The sequence below is a fragment of the Bison bison genome, unplaced genomic scaffold (assembly GCF_000754665.1).
Source record: "Bison bison bison isolate TAMUID 2011002044 unplaced genomic scaffold, Bison_UMD1.0 scf7180017864061, whole genome shotgun sequence".
Taxonomy (NCBI): Eukaryota; Metazoa; Chordata; class Mammalia; order Artiodactyla; family Bovidae; genus Bison; species Bison bison.
The window spans coordinates 999001-1017845 of NW_011494633.1; positions in this window are offsets into that span (position 1 = coordinate 999001).

An 18845-nucleotide genomic window follows, 5' to 3' on the forward strand; every position below is an offset into this window, starting at 1 on the left:
AAGCATATTTTCAATAGGTTTAATCAAATAAAACACATACTTTATATGTGAAGGTGTAACACATTTCACCAACTGAGATTTAAACTTAAATTATGTTTTTTGCTAGGTAATTTTTTTCAATGATTTTTTGCCTATGGGGAAAATAAAATCAAAGTATTCTTGCTAATGAAATTCCTCAGTCCTTTCTTTTTTAAATAAGTACTTGTCAGTTGCAATTGTGCATAAATAAAATTCAGTTAGGATTTGGATGCAAATTAAATATTTTCATATGCTATAATATTTTTATTTGATTCCATAAAAGCTTGAGTTGTCTTTCCAACTGTACATGTTGCTACAAAATATAAAAATCACATAGGCATTGTAAAATTTAGGTATCCTTTAGCTTTTTGGCAATGCATTTTTATAAATCCCTTTGGGCAAGAAAGAAAATGTACAATTAGTCCATGTGATGTACATAGCAATGCATTGTACTTTTTTGTATTAAAATCACTTCACAGATAATTTTCATATCATTTGGATTTTTAGAATATTGCACATTTAAATAGGCAGATTACATTTTGTTACATGAAAAGTACATAATATTAAGATGTGACTACATCTGTTTATCTTATAAAATGTGAAGTGTGTATCTTTCAAAATACCAAGGTTATTAGTAGATGGAGGAATTAAATAGGAAAACATAAAGTACTTTTCAAATTGTAAGCATTTGGGAAAAGTATTAGGACAAATATTTATATACATCATTAAAAATAAACATTTTCAAAAATTATAACAATGTAGAGGGAAAAGTGGGATTGGTTAATACATAATCTGCTCTTGAGGAGGAGAGGGGGGAAAAAAACCTGCACGGATTATAGCTGCTTCAAACACATCATATTTTGTTTTAAAAATAATCTGAATCTAAATTAACTGTGCATAACTTTTTGAGATCAGGTCAGAAGTACACTTGATTAGAGAAATTTGTCTTTCTTAGTAAGAAGTTGTTGGAGCCTCATTCTTCTCCTTCTAAGTCAGAGTATATTAATAAGAATATAACAAGAAAAAGCCAATATGGTATTCAATATGCCAGCAAATTTGGAAAACTCAGCCTTGGCCACAGGACTGAAAAGAATCCCAAAGAAAGGCAATGCCAAAGAATGCTGAAACTACCACACAATTGCACTCATCTCACATGCTAGCAAAGTAATGCTCAAAATTCCCCAAGCCAGGCTTCAATGGTATGTTCAAGCTGGATTTAGAAAAAGCAGAAGAACCAGAGATCAAATTGCCAACATCCAATGGATCATCAAAAAGAGCAAGAGAATTCCAGAAAAACATCTACTTCTGCTTTACTGACTATGCCAAAGCCTTTGACTGTGTTCAGTTTAGTTCAGTTGCTCAGTTGTGTCCAACTCTTTGCAACCCCATGAACCACAGTACGCCAGGCCTCCCTGTCCATCACCAACTCCTGGAGTTTACCCAAACTCATGTCCATTGAGTTGGAGATGCCATCCACCCATCTCATCCTCTGTCATTCCCTTCTCCTCCTGCCTTTAATCTTTCCCAACATCAGGGTTTTCTCAAATGAGTCAGCTCTTCACATCAGGGGGCCAAAATATTGGAGTTTCAGCTTCAACATCAGTCCTTCCAATGAATATTCAGGACTGATTTCCTTTAGGAGGATCACAACAAACTGTGGAAAATTCTTAAAGAGATGGGAATACCAGACCACCTGACCTGATTAATAAGAATCTAACAAGAAAATGCTTGCATATTGGTACTTCATGGCAAACAGATGGGGAAACAATGGAAACAGTGACAGATTCTATTTTTTTGGACTTGAAAATCACTGCAGCTGGTGACTGCAGCAATGAAATTAAAAGATGCTTGCTCCTTGGAAGAAAAGCTATGACCAACCTAGCTGCTGCTAAGTTGTTGCTGCTAAGTCGCTTCAGTCGTGTCCGACTCTGTGCGACCCCATAGACGGCAGCCCACCAGGCTCCCCCGTCCCTGGGATTCTCCAGGCAAGAATACTGGAGTGGGTTGCCATTTCCTTCTCCATGACCAACCTAGACAACATATTAAAAAGCAGAGACATTACTTTGCCAACAAAGTTCTGTCTATTCAAAGATATGGTTTTTCTAGTAGGCATGTACAGATGTGAGAGTTGGACTATAAAGAAAGCTGAGCGCTGAAGAATTGATGCTTTTGAACTGTGATGTTGAAGACTCTTGAGAGTCCTTTGGACTGCAAGGAGATCCAATCATTCCATCCTAAAGGAAATCAATCCTGAATATTCATTGGAAGGACTGATGTTGAAGCTGAAACTCCAATACTTTTGCCACCTAATTCAAAGAACAGACTCATTGGAAAAGACCCTGATGCTGGGAAAGATTGAAGGCAGGATGAGAAGGGGACGACAGAGGATGAGATGGTTGGATGGCATCACCATCGTGATGGACATGAGTTTTAGTAGTCTCTGGGAGTTGGTGATGAACAAGGAGGCCTGGGGTGTTGTTGTCCATGGGGTCGCAAAGAGTCAGACAGGAGTGAGCACCTGAACTGAACTGAACAAGAAAATGTGGAAATCCCATTTAGTGGGTTAATGAAGGATGTTTCAATGTGATACCCAATCTACACAAAATCAGTACAAGAAAAGAACATTTAGAAAATTCTCATTTTTGTGTACTGAGGATTCTTAACAGATTGAATCCATCAGTGTATAAAATGTAAAAATAGATGATAGTGACTAAGAAAGATTTGTTTTGGAATTTGAGGTTGGTTAATATTAGAAATATCTATTTATATAATTCACTACTCTAAAAGATGAGAGGAATAAAACTTTATAAGGAACTCAATATATTCAGATACAAGCATTTCATAAAATTCAGTACACAATATTCCAAAACAAGGTTCTACTTAAGTCTAGAACCTTTTCCTTTAGGGAAATAGCCAAACAGGTCAGCCATGCTTCCAAATGAGGAACAGGCTCTAGGAACAGTGTAAATGATTGTTTATGATTACACAGTTAATCTATTTTAAGACTGCTCTGATAATTAAACCTTCTGGCACCCCACTCCAGTACTCTTGCCTGGAAAATTCCATGAACGGAGGAGCCTGGTAGGCTGCAGTCCATGGGGTCGCTAAGAGTCGGGCACGACTGAGCGACTTCACTTTCACTTTTCACTCTCATGCATTGGAGAAGGAAATGGCAACCCACTCCAGTATTCTTGCCTGGAGAATCCCAGGGACAGAGGAGCCTAGTGGGCTGCCGTCTATGGGGTTGCACAGAGTCGGACACAGCTGAAGCGACTTAGCAGCAGCAGCAGCAGCAGCCACTACAAACAGATACTTGAGGGAATGGTAAGAGAATAGACTTAGGACTCAAAAGGAGCTAATGACAATTTAGCTGCCATGACCTATATCTACTTCAAAGAGACAAATAAATATATCATCATGGAATAAAGGGAGTCAATGGAAAGATGGATGTCATATATATCTCTAAAAAGAAAATTCAAGCAATAGGTTTATTTTCCCTTTTTTCACATTCTTGTTAGAATGATTGCTTACTATTTTTAACCCTGTATGTTTGAAAAAAATGTTAATAACACAATTGTGTTTATTTTATAATTATCTATATACACATACACTTAGTTATTTTAGTTTTTTCATTTATAATTGCATCATAATATTTTTATTTTACATACACATTTATATTATCTTTTGAAACTAAAACACAGTTCCATTGTGCAGACATGTTGTAATAAATTTAAATATTCTTATATTTACAGGCATTTCTGTGGTTTACATTCTTGTGGTCATTTCTAGAATATACTTATATATATATAAATTTATAAACTTATTGCCTTTTCAACATAATTTATAGGGGATATCATTCCTGGTTCATTGATATGATGTTTTAATTTGGTGCCTATTTCAATTTTGTATTTTTAGAAACTTCATGTTAATTTATTCTCTTTTAACATCTGTACACTATAACCATTTTCATAAAATATAGATATGAATGTGAATTTTAATCTGTAATCATTGCAAGTTGAGTAAATGGAAAAAAATCTCAATTATTCTGCATTTTCTAGATCACTAGTAATATTTATTTGCTTACTGACATCTTGAAATTATTCTCTGTAAAACAGAAGTTAATATACATCACCTGTTTTTCTACTAAGGTATGTATCTTTCTTTTTGTGCACTGTAAAATTAAATAAACTCACTGAGACCTCCCATATGAAATTCATTATATTGAGAAAACAATGCAAAATATACACAAATATTTTAATATTAAGGATTACAACTTTTATAATTGAAAATTGTCAATTTATTTATTTGCCTCCAGACTTGTGAAAGTCTATATTGTCTCACATTTTGCAACTCTTCTGTGGTTTGGAGCTTTCATTTTAAATGCTAATCCTTTTGGAATAGGTTGTGGTAGATAGTCAGGATTGCCTCCTACAGTGGTATAGACTGCACAAGTTTCAGCTTCCAAGGAGATGCCAAAGAATAATTTTAAGAGTGCTCGCCAGGAAAATTCAAAGTGGAGACCATATTTATACTGTTTTGTTTTCAAAACCTTTAGCTAGTGCTCTAAAGAATATTAGTTGCAAAATGAAGCCTTTATTCACTAATCATAAAGACCAACCTTAGCTTATGCTACATTTTTATTCTATGCTTCTTGTTTTTAGGCTTTCTGTAAAAATCATTCTCTGTTTTTAGCTACTTGGATATTTTACTTTCTTGTGTTATGCAGTATTACAGTAATATATACATACAAATTTCTGATCAACTTAATAGTCCCATTAAATCATTAATATATTAATTCAGTTGTATTGACAAAATCCACAGTATCATTTGATCCTCTATAACTCAAAATATTGATTTTTATTGTCCCTTTTCTAATATTTGTTAAGTATAGCTATAATCTTAGTATATATTCATATGGTTAAATTCTCATTACTATATATGGCATCTTAGATTTTGAAAATTATTATCTTTTGGATATGGAAGTATTTTTTAGATTTTCTAGTATTTCACATAAATTCTGTTCCCTGAGAGCAATATAATACCAAATAAAACTAATTTTTGAAGTGTTCACAGAAAACACATTTTCTGATTTCTTGAAAACCTGAGCATGTTTTTGGCTGCTTATATAGATGAATAAGTTTCTCTGATAGGTTACACTCATTATCTTCAAACAGTGATGACATGAATAATATATTTTGATAGTTAATGTATCAGAGGAAAAATCTAATGCCATCTTTTTTTGGTAAAAAAGAGACATGTGTCAAAATACATGTAATTAGTCAGTGAAGGAATCATTAATGTATTACAATTAGGCAAAAAGGAATACTAGGGAGCAGAAGGGTAGATATGTGTATATGTGGGCTTCCAGGTGGCACAGTGGTAAAGAATCTGCCTGCCGATGCAGGAGACACAAAAGACACAGGTTCAGTTCCTGGGACAGGAAGATGTCCTGGAGTAGTAAATGGCAACCCACTCCAGTATTCTTGACTGGAAAATTCCATGGACAGAGGAACCTGGTGGCTACAGTCCATGGGGTCAGAAAGAGGCAGACATGACTGAGCATGCATGCACTCATGTGTATATGTATAACTATGCAATTTGCTGGACACCTGAAACTAATACATTATAAACAACTATACTCCAATAAATTAAAAAAAAAATATTGGCATTAAATAAATAATAGATCATGAAGATGATCAAAGAGGAAATTAAAAAATACCTAGAAAAAAAATGACAATAGAAACATGACAACCAAGACCCATGGTATGCAGCAAAGGAGTTCAAAAAGGCAAGTTGATACAAATACAATCTTATCTCTAAGAATCAAAAATCTCAAATAAACAACCTAACTTTACACCTAAAGCAGAAACACAAAGGATCATAAAACACTACTACAAGTAGTAATTACTACAAGTAGTGTTTCCTTAGAGGAAAACATAGGCAGAACACTCTTTGACATAAATCACAGCAATATCTTTCTTGACTCACCTCCAAGAGTAAGGAAAATAAAATAGTAAACAAATGGTATCTAATTAAACTTAAAGATTTTGCACAGCAAAGGAAACCATAACAAAAGAAAAACACAACCCTCACAATGAGAGAAAATATTTGCAAATGAAGCAACAAACAAGGGATTAATTTTCAAAGTATAGGAACACTTCATGCAATTCAATATCAAGAAACAAATAATCCAATCAAAAAATAAGCAGAAGATCTAAAGAGACATTTCTCCAAAAAAGATATGCAGATAGCCAAAGAACATATGAAAAGAAGCTCAATATCACTAGTTATAAGAGAAATGCAAATCAAAACTACCTAAAATGAGGTATCGCTTCATACTAGTTAGAATGATCATCATGAAGAAAAATCTACAAACAAAATGCTGAAGATGGTGTGGAGAAAAGAGAATCCTCCTACACTGTTAGTGGGAATGTAAATTGGTATAGTCACTATAGAGAACAGTATACAGGTTCATTAAAAAATTAAAAATGGACCTATCACATGATTCAGCAATTCCTCTGGTCATATACATAGAGAAAACCATAATTCAAAAATGATCCATGCATCTCAGTGTTCATTGCAGCACTATTTACAATAACTGGGACATGAAAGCCACATAAATGTCCCTCAAGAGAGGAATGGATAAAGAAGATGTGGTACTTAAATACAATGAAATATTACTCACCAATAAAAATGAACAAAATAATGCCATTTAACTGCAATATGGATGGTCATACTTCAGAGAGTGTCTGCTGCTGCTGCTGCTGCTGCTAAGTCACTTCAGTCGTGTCCAACTCTATGTGACCCCATAGACGGCAGCCCGCCAGGCTACTCTGTCCCTGGGATTCTCCAAGCAAGAATACTGGAATGGGTTGCCATTTCCTTCTCCAATGCATGCATGCATGCTAAGTCGCTTCAGTCGTGTTTGGCTCTGTGCGACACTGGACAGCAGCCCACTAGGCTCCTCCGTCCACAGGATTCTCCAGGCAAGAATACTGGAGTGGGTTGCCATTTCCTTCTCCAAGAGAGCGTCATAATGAGTCAAATAAGTCAGAAACAGAAAGACGAATATCATATGATATCTCTTATATGTGAAATATTTAAAAAATGGTACAACGAATTTATCAACAAAACAGAATCATGGATGTTGAAAACCAACTTATGGTTACCAGGAGAACAGATGGCCCAGAGGGATAAACTGGAGTTGAACATATATCCATTACTATACATAGAATAGATAACTAACAATAACCTGCTGTGTAGCACAAAGAACTTTACCCAATACTCTGTAATGGCCTATATGGGGAAGTTATTAAAAAAAAACGGATTATGTATATCTGTTTCATTTTGTTCTACAACTGAATGTACACAACCCCATAATCAAATATACTTGAAAAAAAATTTTTTTAAAGAATACTGAAATAAGTTTACAAATACAAGTAAAATCTGTCAATATTCATGGTGCAATAGTCAGATACATCACATACAGTTTATTTGGATTCCTACAGACAAAAATCATGTGCATTATCTTCCACATGATATAATCTTTTAACAATGTTCATAGTTTTAAATAGCTCAGGAGATATCCCAAGCAGTGCTCTAGAAGATAGTCAGAAATTATTTTTGCCCATTTTAACCCTTTTTTCCAATACTCCTCACCTGTGATCATAATGATCACAAAGAAAGATTACTCTTGATACAAAAACATAACACAAAAACTTGCCACCATTATGGTATTCTCATTATGTATATAAGTGCAAGGAAAATGTCAATTAACCATATATTTGTTTTTTAATTTTCTTCACAAATCTAAAGCCGCAGAGCATTGAACAAAAGTGTTAAAGTGTTATTCGCTCAGTCATATCTGAATCTTTGAGACCTTGTGGAATATAGCCCACCAGGCTCCTCTATCCATGTAATTCCTCAGGCAAGAATATTGGAGTGGGTAGCCATTCCCTTCTCCAGGGGATCTTCCTGACCCAGGGATCGCACCTAGGTCTCCTGCATTGCAGGCAGATTCTTCACTGTCTTAGCTACCAGGTTGAATAATCAACTGCTAAAGGCATAAATATAACTACATTTCTTCCAAAGAAACCCCAGGGCTGATCTCCTTCAGAATGGACTGGTTGGATCTCCTTGCAGTCCAAGGGACTCTCAAGAGTCTTCTCCAACACCACAGTTCAAAAGCATCAATTCTTCGGCGCTCAGCTTTCTTCACAGTCCACCTCTCACATCCATACATTACCACGGGAAAAACCATAGCCTTAACTAGATGGACCTTTGTTGGCAAAGTAATGTCTCTGCTTTTCAATATGCTATCTAGGTTGGTCATAACTTTTCTTCCAAGGAGTAAGCGTCTTTTAATTTCATGGCCACAGTCACCATCTGCAGTGATTTTGGAGCCCAAAAAATAAAGTCTGACACTGTTTCCACTGTTTCCCCATCTATTTCCCATGAAGTGATGGGACCAGATGCCATGATCTTCGTTTTCTGAATGTTGAGTTTTAAGCCAACTTTTTCACTCTCCACTTTCACTTTTGGAAGGAATAATGCTAAAGCTGAAACTCCAGTACTTTGGCCACCTCATGTGAAGAGTTGACTCATTGGAAAAGACTCTGATGCTGGGAGGGATTGGGGGCAGGAGGAGAAGGGGACGACAGAGGATGAGATGGCTGGATGGTATCACTGACTCGAATGACATGAGTCTGAGTGAACTCCGGGAGTTGGTGATGGACAGGGAGGCCTGGCGTGCTATGATTCATGGTGTCGCAAAGAGTTGGACATGACTGAGAGATTGAACTGAACTGAACTGAACTGAAACTATTATGTAATGGGTTTCATACAAAAAGTTGGATTGAATTATTAAAAGCATTTAGTACTTTCTAGGAAACCAAATCTTAAAACACTACCAGGTTTCACCTTCCATATCTATAAATTTAGTTGACTTCTCTTTTCAGTATGCCTGAAGTTTATTAAGGTTCCTGGCCTACAAAGACATGTTCTCCCCACTTACTATCTGTCAAGTTGGAATCCTATAACCCATGCAACAGTCAGACTATATCCTGAAAATGTTATTAATATATCCTTCCATACTAATAATTTTCCTTATTTTTACTACCATCCTACTAAATTGGCTCAGTGGTAAAGTATCCATCTGCCAGTGCAGGAGACTCTGGAGACTCAGGTTCAATCCCTGAGTTGGAAAGATTCCCTGAAGGAGGAAATAGCAACATACTCCAGTATTTTTGCTTAGAAAATCCCATGGACAGAGGAGCCTGGTGGGCTATGGTCCATACAGTTGCAAAGAGTCAGACATGATGGATCATGCAGACAGACAGACAGACAGACACACACACACACACACACTAAGCATCATTGCAAGAACAAGAATTAAAATAATAACCTCATGCTAATTAAAAATTAAGGTCAGTTTGGAAATATATACATTAGCTGCTATGCCAATTTAAACATATTTAAACCAGGAGCCATTGAAGCATCCACTAAATATTTTGTAACACAAGCCATAGTATCAATACTTCCTATAATAGCTGTTACTATTAGTCTATTATATTTTAGTCAGTGACAATTACACAAATTTTAATCCAACAGCATTTACCATCACAATAATAGCCCTCATTGTAAAACTTGGAACTCCAGCATTCCTGAAAGGGTTCTGTAGGCACAGGCTCTATAAATACAGCTAATCTTAGTTCCTTAAGAGTGGTAGCTGGAGAAGGAAGTGGCAACCCACTCCAGTACTCTTGCCTGGAGAATCCCAGGGACGGAGGAGCCTGGTGGGCTGCCATCTGCGGGGTCACACAGAGTCGGACACGACTGAAGAGACTTAGCAGCAGCAGCAGCACCAAAAGTGGTATCTTCTATCTTATTAAACAAACAACATTCTTAAGGTAAGATCTCAATCACACAGTTGATTTGACTAAATATATCCTGCTGCTGCTGCTGCTAAGTCGCTTCAGTCGTGTCCGACTCTATGCAACCCCAGAGACGGCAGCCCACCAGGCTTCCCCGTCCCTGGGATTCTCCAGGCAAGAACACTGGAGTGGGCTGCCATTTCCTTATGTGGACAAACACTTTTGAACATTTGAAAATCAATACATTTCCATGAAAAGGAAAAAAAAAAGCTAAAGAATTTCTTAATATTTGGAAGTCAGTGAGAATTATGTCAATTAAAAATACATTTATTTTACACACAACTAGAGTTTACTATTTTGCTATGGGTTACCAAGATTTTAGTATCACAGAGAAATAGATTCCTCATATATACACACATGAAAAAGAACATTAAAGTAATCTCAGTATTTCAAACAAAACAATAAAACTTCCTTCACAGTTCGTCCTGTTCTTAATAGGAATTAATTATATAATTATTTTTTTTTCCATTATATTTTGGGTGAACAATCTACTTTAATGAAGTCCTCTAGAATAAAGAGAGTTCTGGAGGTCCTAACTCAATCCATAGGTACAGATGGAAAGTTTCTAAGTGATATGATTTTAGCAGCTTCTACCCAAGAATATATTCTCTGAAGTTGCAACAGTTTTAAATACCCAATATAATCCCTTTCCATAAGGCTCTGAGACCTTCCTTCTTTGTTGAGAACACAAAATCTGGCCAGAAAATTATGGCAGAGCTTTCAAGCCAGAATCAGAGTAAAATAAAAACTATCTGTAGATAACAAAATTAATAGCTATAATGAATGTAAAATGAATATAGTATATATATATATATATATATAATATAGTATAATGAATATAGTAACCAAAGTCAACAGAATGGAATACAGTAAAATTCTCTATCAAGTGGCATAGTTAATTATTACATAATTTGAAGTCAGTGTTTGTCCTGAGATTAGAAACATATTATGAATAATAAGAGCAAGAGGACCAGCAGTGAGAATATCCTACAGCTACACAGAGCAGCTGAGGGGCATGTCCCTACTAGTCAGGGCCTGAAAAAACTGGAGAGGGGAATGGCAAACCACTTCAGTATTCTTGCCTTGAGAAGAATGATGAACCCATGATCAGTACGAAAGGCAAAAAGATATGACACTGAAAGACAAGCCCCCCCGGTCAGTAGTTGTCCAACATGCTACTGGGGAAGAGTAGACAATAGGCTCCAGAAAAAATGAAGAGAATTAGCCAAAGCGGAAAGGACACCCAGTTGTGGATGTGTTGGTGGTGAAAGTAAAGTCTGACGCTGTAAAGAACAATACTGCATAGGAACCTGGAATGTTGGATCCATGAATCAAGGTGAATTGAAAGTGGACAAACAGAGATGGCAAGAGTGAATATCGACATTTAAGAATCAGTGAACTAAAATGGATGGGAATGGGCTAATTTAACTCAGATGACCATTATATCTACTACTGTGGGCAAGAATCCCTTAGAAAAAACAGAGCAGACCTCATAGTCAACAATAGTCTGAAAAGTAGTACTTGGGTGCAGTCTCAAAAATCAACAGAATGGTCTCAGCTCATTTCCAAGGCTAACTATTCAACATCACAGTAATACAACTCTATGTCCCAACCACTAATGATGAAGAAGCTGAAGGTGAATGATGCTATGAAGATCTACAAGACCTTCTAGAACTAACACCAAAAAGAGATGTCCTTTTAATGCCTGTGTGGATCACAACAAACTGAAAAATTATGAAAGAGATGGAAATACCAGACCGTCTTACCTGTCTCCTGAGAAACCTGTATGAAGGTCAAGAAGCAACAGTTATAACTGGACATAGAACAACAGACTGGTTCCAAATTGGGAAAGGAGTACATTAAAGCTTTATATTGTCACCCAGCTTACTTAACTTATATGGAGAGTACATCATGAGAAATGCTGGGCTGGGTGAAGCACAAGCTGGAATTAAGTTTGCTAGGAGAAATATAAATAACCTCAGATATGCAAATAACACCACCCTAAGGGTAGAAAGCAAACAGGAACTAAAGAGCCTGTGGATGAATGTGAAGAAGAGACTGAAAAAGCTGACTTAAAACTCACATTCAAAAAACTAAGATCATATCATCTGGTACAATCACTACATGGCATATAGATGGGGCAAAAAGGAAATAGTGACAGACTTTATTTTGGGGGGCTCCAAAATCACTGCAGACAGTGACTGCAGCCATGAAATTGAAAGATACTTGCTCCTTGGAAGAAAATCTATGACAAACCTAGACAGCATATTAAAAAACAGAAACATCACTTGATGACAAATGTCTGTATAGTCAAAGCTTTGGGTTTTTTTCCCGTAGTTACGTTTGGATGTGAGGGCTGGACTATAAAGAAGACTGAGCAATGAAGAATTGATGTTTTTGAACTGTGGTGTTGATAAGACTCTTGAGAGTCACTTGGACAGCAAGGAGATCAAATCAGCCAATTCTAAAGGAAATCAGTCCTGAATATTCATTGGAAGGATTGATGCTGAAGGTGAAGCTCCAATACTTTGACCACTTGATAGACATACCCAATTCATTGGAAAAGACCCTGATCCTGGGAAAGATTGAGAGCAGGAAGAGAAGGGAGCCACAGAGGATGAGATAGTTTGATGGCATCATTGACTCAAAGAACATGAGTTTCAGTAAACTCAGGGATATAGTAAAGGACAGGGAAGCCTGGTGTGCTGCAGTCCATGGGGTCACGAACGGTCAAACATGACTGAGTGACTGAACAGCAACAACAATAAGGGCATTGAAATGCTTGTGAATGTATACTGAGAGGTAAACTTCCTGAGATACTAATATTAACAATCTTTACATTCCCACACATTTTACCAAGGGAAGGCTGTGCACCCATTTCTGGTTTTATAAATCTTCTTCTCATGCAAGTCTCAGAACAGTAGACATCAAACAGTTGTATTTCAAAATTCTTTCTTCTTACAAAATAAAGCAAACTTATTATTTCCATAAGCCTTCTGAGTTCAGTTCAGTTCAGTCACTCAGTCGTGTCCGACTCTTTGCGACCCCATGAATTGCAGCACCCCAGGCCTCCCTGTCCATCACTGACTCCTGTAGTTTACTCAAACTCATGTCCATTGAGTCAGTGATGCCATCCAGCCATCTCATCCTCTGCCATTCCCTTCTCCTCCTGCCCCAATTCCTCCCAGCATCAGGGTCTTTTTCAATGAGTTAACTCTTCGCATGAGGTGGCCAAAGTATTGGAGTTTCAGCTTCAGCATCAGTCCTTCCAATGAACACACAGGACTGATCTTTAGAATGGACTGGTTGGATCTCTTTGCAGTTCAAGGGACTCTCAAGAGTCTTCTCCAACACCACAGTTCAAAAGCATCAATTCTTCAGTACTCAGCTTTCTTCACAGTCCAACTCTCATATCCATACATGACCACTGGAAAAACTATAGCCTTGACTAGATAGACATTTTCTGGCAAAGTAATGTCTCTGCTTTTGAATATGCTATCTAGGTTGGTCATAACTTGCCTTCCAAGGAGTAAGTGTCTTTTAATTTCATGGCTGAAGTCAACATCTGCAGTGATTTTGCAGCCCAAAAAAATAAAGTCTGACACTATTTCCACTATTTCCCCAACTATTTCCCATGAAATGATGGGACCAGATGCCATGATCTTAGTTTTCTGAATGTTGAGTTTTAAGCCAACTCTTTCACTCTCCTCTTTCACTTTCAACAAGAGGCTTTTTAGTTCCTCTTCACTTTCTCAAATAAGAGTGGTATCATCTGCATATCTGAGGTTATTGATATTTCTCCCGGCAATCTTGATTCCAGCTTGTGTTTCATCCAGCCCAGTGTTTCTCATGATGTACTCTGCATAGAAGTTAAATAAGCAGGGTGATAATATACAGCCTTGATATTCTCCTTTTCCTATTTGGAACCAGTCTGTTGTTCCATGTCTAGTTCTAACTGTTGCTTCCTGACCTGCATATAGGTTTCTCAAGAGGCAGGTCAAGTGGTCTGATATTCCCATGTCTTTCAGAATTTTCCACAGTTTATTGTGATCCACACAGTCAAAGGCTTTGACCTAGTCAATAAAGCAGAAATAGATGTTTTTCTGGAACTCTGTTGCTTTTTCCATGATCCAGCGGATGTTGGCAATTTGATCTCTGGTTCATCTGCCTTTTCTAAAACCAGCTTGAACATCTGGAAGTTCACGGTTCGTTCACGTATTGCTGAAGCCTGGCTTGGAGAATTTTGAGCAGTACTTTACTAGCATGTCAGATGAGTGCCTTTGTGCAGTAGTTTGAGCATTCTTTGGCATTGCCTTTCTTTGGGATTGGAATGAAAACTGACCTTTTCCAGTCCTGTGGCCAATGGTGAGTTTTTCAAATTTGCTGGCATACTGAGTGCAGCACTTTCACAGCATCATCTTTTAGGATTTGAAATAGCTCAACTGGGATTCCATGGCCTGCACTAGCTTTGTTCATAGTGATGCTTTCTAAGGCTCACTTGACTTCACATTCCAGATGTCTGGCTCTAGGTGAGTGATCACACCATTATGATTATCTTGGTCATTAAGATCTTTTTTTGTACAGTTCTTCTGTGTATTCTTGCCACCTCTTCTTAATATCTTCTGCTTGTTAGGTCCATACCATTTCTGTTCCTTATCAAGACCATCTTTGCAAGAAATGTTCCCTTAGTATCTCTGATTTTCTTGAAGAGCTCTCTAGTCTTTCCCATTCTGTTGTTTTCCTCTATTTCTTTGCATTGATCACTGAGGAAGGCTTCTAATCTTCTTGCTATTCTTTGAAACTCTGCATTCATAAGCCTTCTAGAACATCTCAAAAAGAGTCTTAATGTAAAAGTTATTATATGTTTCTATTCAGGAGCAATTTAGTAAGGAAAAATTTTCAAGTTATTAGAAGACAGTTCCACACTAACAAGATATGATAATAAATATCATTTTGTTAAGTCTTGAGACAAAGTGATAATTAAACATTTTAAAATAAGCATGAGTGATTGAAAAGTTCTTAGCTAAATCTATAAGTAAGAAATCTTTATTTTTGCCTTTTCTTGAATAAATAATCAAAAAGAGAACAGATTCAAGAAAAAAGCATAGTTTTTTTTTTAAGACATAAAATCTAACAAAACAGATTACACATAAGATTAAAAAAATGTCTATCATATTGCAGACAAAGTTATTACTCATCAATAAATCAAAGAGACAAACCCATCAAATTTGAGTGAAATTTTCTCAATTTTAACACATTTTATTGTTTTATTTTTAAATCAACTCAGTCATTCTAAGCAAAGCAAATAAAATTCACTTTCTAAGTAGAATCCTTTATTACTTCATGTTATGAGAAAAAATAATACTTCAGGTCAACAGTTCTCCTGTAGGGGGTTTGTGAAGCCAAAGCTATTTTCACAATATACCAAGACCTTATCTTTGTTAAACCACACTATGCTCATCATTGCTGTCTTCAGATGGATTGACAAATATGTACTTAATGATTTTTAAGGTTCACATTTTCAACACGGTAAACACTGATGGCTATAATCTACATAAACAAAAGCTCTGCAGAGACCTCAGCAAGCCCAAAAATAATAAGAGGGCTGGAAACCAAAAATGTCTGATTCAATGCTGTAGAATAAACTGCTCATGTTTTCCTTACAAAAGCATCTGCATAATTGTATTTTGCTCCATCACTACTGCTCGTGGTATAGATTCAATTTCTCATGTTAATTAACTTTAGCCAGGTTAACTAACCTCTGTTTCACAGAGAAACGTGGGAGTAGGGACGAACAATCGAGAATTGTCTGGTATACTCAAGCATATGGCAGATTATCAAAACTGTGAGCAAAGGTAACAACTCTACAGTCATGCATTCCTTCATCTTCTAAAAGTGGCAGGAATAAACAAAATCAGGACTACCAAAAGACACACACACACACACACACACAAATATATACACACACACAGCATAAAATAAGTAAAACGTATGTTTAAATTTATGTCCATAATGTATCTTTCAGAATTCTCTCCTCAGTAGAAATTATTTAGAGAGCTAGTGATTATCCATTAATTAAAATCATTTTTATATAAATCCCAGATTTTCAATTACCCAACTCTCCTAGAGAGTAACACTGAGCATATATGCTACAAAATATGAATACTGTTAAAATAATGCTTAAAATCATGCAGATATAATGTTAACGTATTTGGCTAACCTGTATAAGCTCAGAAAAGCCATAGAACAAGTAGAATAAAATGTACGCTTGTATAATACTTAAAATTGATAAATTAGAGAAAAGATAGATTGTTAAAACACAAAATTATTAAAGTAGTCTAGCTCCTCAAATTTCTAACATTTTATTTTTTTGTGCAAGTTCATAAAATATTTGTGAGTTAGTTTCTGCAAAAAGAAAGTTATTTTCAACTCTATCACCCTTAATGTACTAAAAGTTCATCTTCTTATTTCAGGGGAATTTTAGGAACATAACTGTGCTTACTCATCTCTCCAAGCCATCAGATAATATTTATTCTGATAAAGTTTATAATTTATTGATACTCTGTAAAGACAGAAAACATTACAGACTTGCCCAATGAGAGATAAAGGCTTTCTGAAGTACAGACACGTTACTTATGGCCTCATAAGTATAACTTCAGATGCAAGTGAAAAGTAAAGAAAAAACAAAAATTCACACTTTAGATATCAAAGAGCGATTCTCATTCACCATGAGCACTACATTTTTTTTTCCTTAATTGATTTAAGCTAATGATATAATTTTGGAGTTCTCACAGGAGAAGATGAACATACGACCTTCTACTCCTCCATCTTGGGAATAAAGAGACAGAGCCAAAGCAAAAACAACACCCAGTTGTGGATGTGGCTGGTGATGGAAGTAAAGTCCAAAGTTATAGAGCCATATTGCATAGGAACCTGGAATGTTAGGTCCATGAATCAAGGCAAATTGAAAGTGGTCAAACAGGAGATGGCCAGAGTGAACATCACATTTTAGGAATCGGTGAATTAAAGTAGACTGGAATGGGTGAATTTAACTCAAATGATCATTATATCTAGTACTGTGGGCAAGAATCACTTAGAAGAAGTGGAGTTGCCATCATAATCAACAAAAGAGCCCTAAATGCAGTACTTGGATACAGCCTTAAAAATGACAGAAAGATGTCTGTTTGTTTCCAAGGCAAACCATTCAATATCATGGTAATCCAGGTCTATGCCCCGCACAGTAACACAGAAGAAGCTGAAGTTGAACAGTTCTACGAAGACCTACAAGAACTTCTAGAACTAACACCCTAAAAAAGATGTCCTTTTCATTATAGGGGACTGGAATTCAAAAGTAGGAACTCAAGAAACACCTGTCAGTTCAGTTCAGTTCAGTAGCTCAGTCGTGTCTGACTCTTTGCAATCCCATGAATCGCAGCAGGCCAGGCGTCCCTGTCCATCACCAACTCCTGGAGTTCACTCAAACTCACGTCCATCAAGTCAGTGATGCCATCCAGCCATCTCATCCTCTGTCATCCCCTTCTCCTCCTGCCTCCAATCCCTCCCAGCATCAGAGTCTTTTCCAATGAGTCAACTCTTCGCATGAGGTGGCCAAAGTACTGGAGTTTCAGCTTTAGCATCATTCCTTCCAAAGAAATCCCAGGGCTGATCTCCTTTAGAATGGACTGGTTGGATCTCCTTGCAGTCCAAGAGACTCTCAAGAGTCTTCTCCAACACCACAGTTCAAAAGCATCAATTCGTTGGCGCTCAGCCTTCTTCACAGTCCAACTCTCACATCCATACATGACCACAGGAAAAACCATAGCCTTGACTAGATGGAGAAACACCTGAAGTAACATGTAAATCTGGCCTTGGAGTACAGAATGAAGTAGGGCAAAGGCTAATAGAGTTCTTCCAAGAGAACACACTGGTCATAGCAAACACCCTCTTCCAACAACACAAAAGAAAATTCTACACATGGACATTACCAGATGGTCAAAACTAAAATCAGATTGATTATATTCTTTGCAGCCAACGATGGGGAAGCTCTATACAGTCAGCAAAAATAAGACTGGGAATTGACGGTGGCTCAGATCATGAACTCCTTATTGCCAAATTCAGACTTAAATTGAAGAGATGGGGAAAACCACTAGACCATTCAGGTATACCTAAATCAAATCCCTTATGACTATACAGTAGAAGTGAGAAATAGATTTAAGGGACTAGATCTGATAGACAGAGTGCCTGATGAACTATGAATGGAGGTTTGTGATATTGTACAAGAGACAGGAATCAGACAATCCCAAAGAAAAAGAAATGTAAAAAAGCAAAATGGCTGTCTGGGGAGGCCTTCTACAGATAGAAGAGAAGTGAAAAGCAATGGAGAAAATGAGATATATACCCATTTGAATGCATAGTTTCAAAGAACAGCAAGGAGAGATCAGAAAGACTTCCTCAATGATCAAGGCAAAAAAATGGAGGAAAACAATAGCATAGGAAAGACTAGAGATATCTTTAAGAAAATTAGAGACACCAACCAAGGGAAAATTTCATGCAAAGATGGGCTCAACAAACGACAGAAATGGTATGGACCTAACAGAAGCAGAAGATATTAAGAAGAGGTGTCAGTAATACACAGGAGAATTGTACAAAAAAGATTTTCATGACCCAGATAATCACAATGGTGTGATCACTCACACTCATCTAGAGCCAGATATTCTGGAATGTGAAGTCAAGTGGGCCTTCGGAAGCATCACTAAGAAAAAAGCTAGTGGAGGTAATGGAATTCCAGTTGAGCTATTTCAAATCCTGAAAGATGATGCTGTGAAAGTGCTGCACTCAATATGCCAGCACATTTGGAAAACTCAGCAGTGGCCACAGGACTGGAAAAGGTCCTGT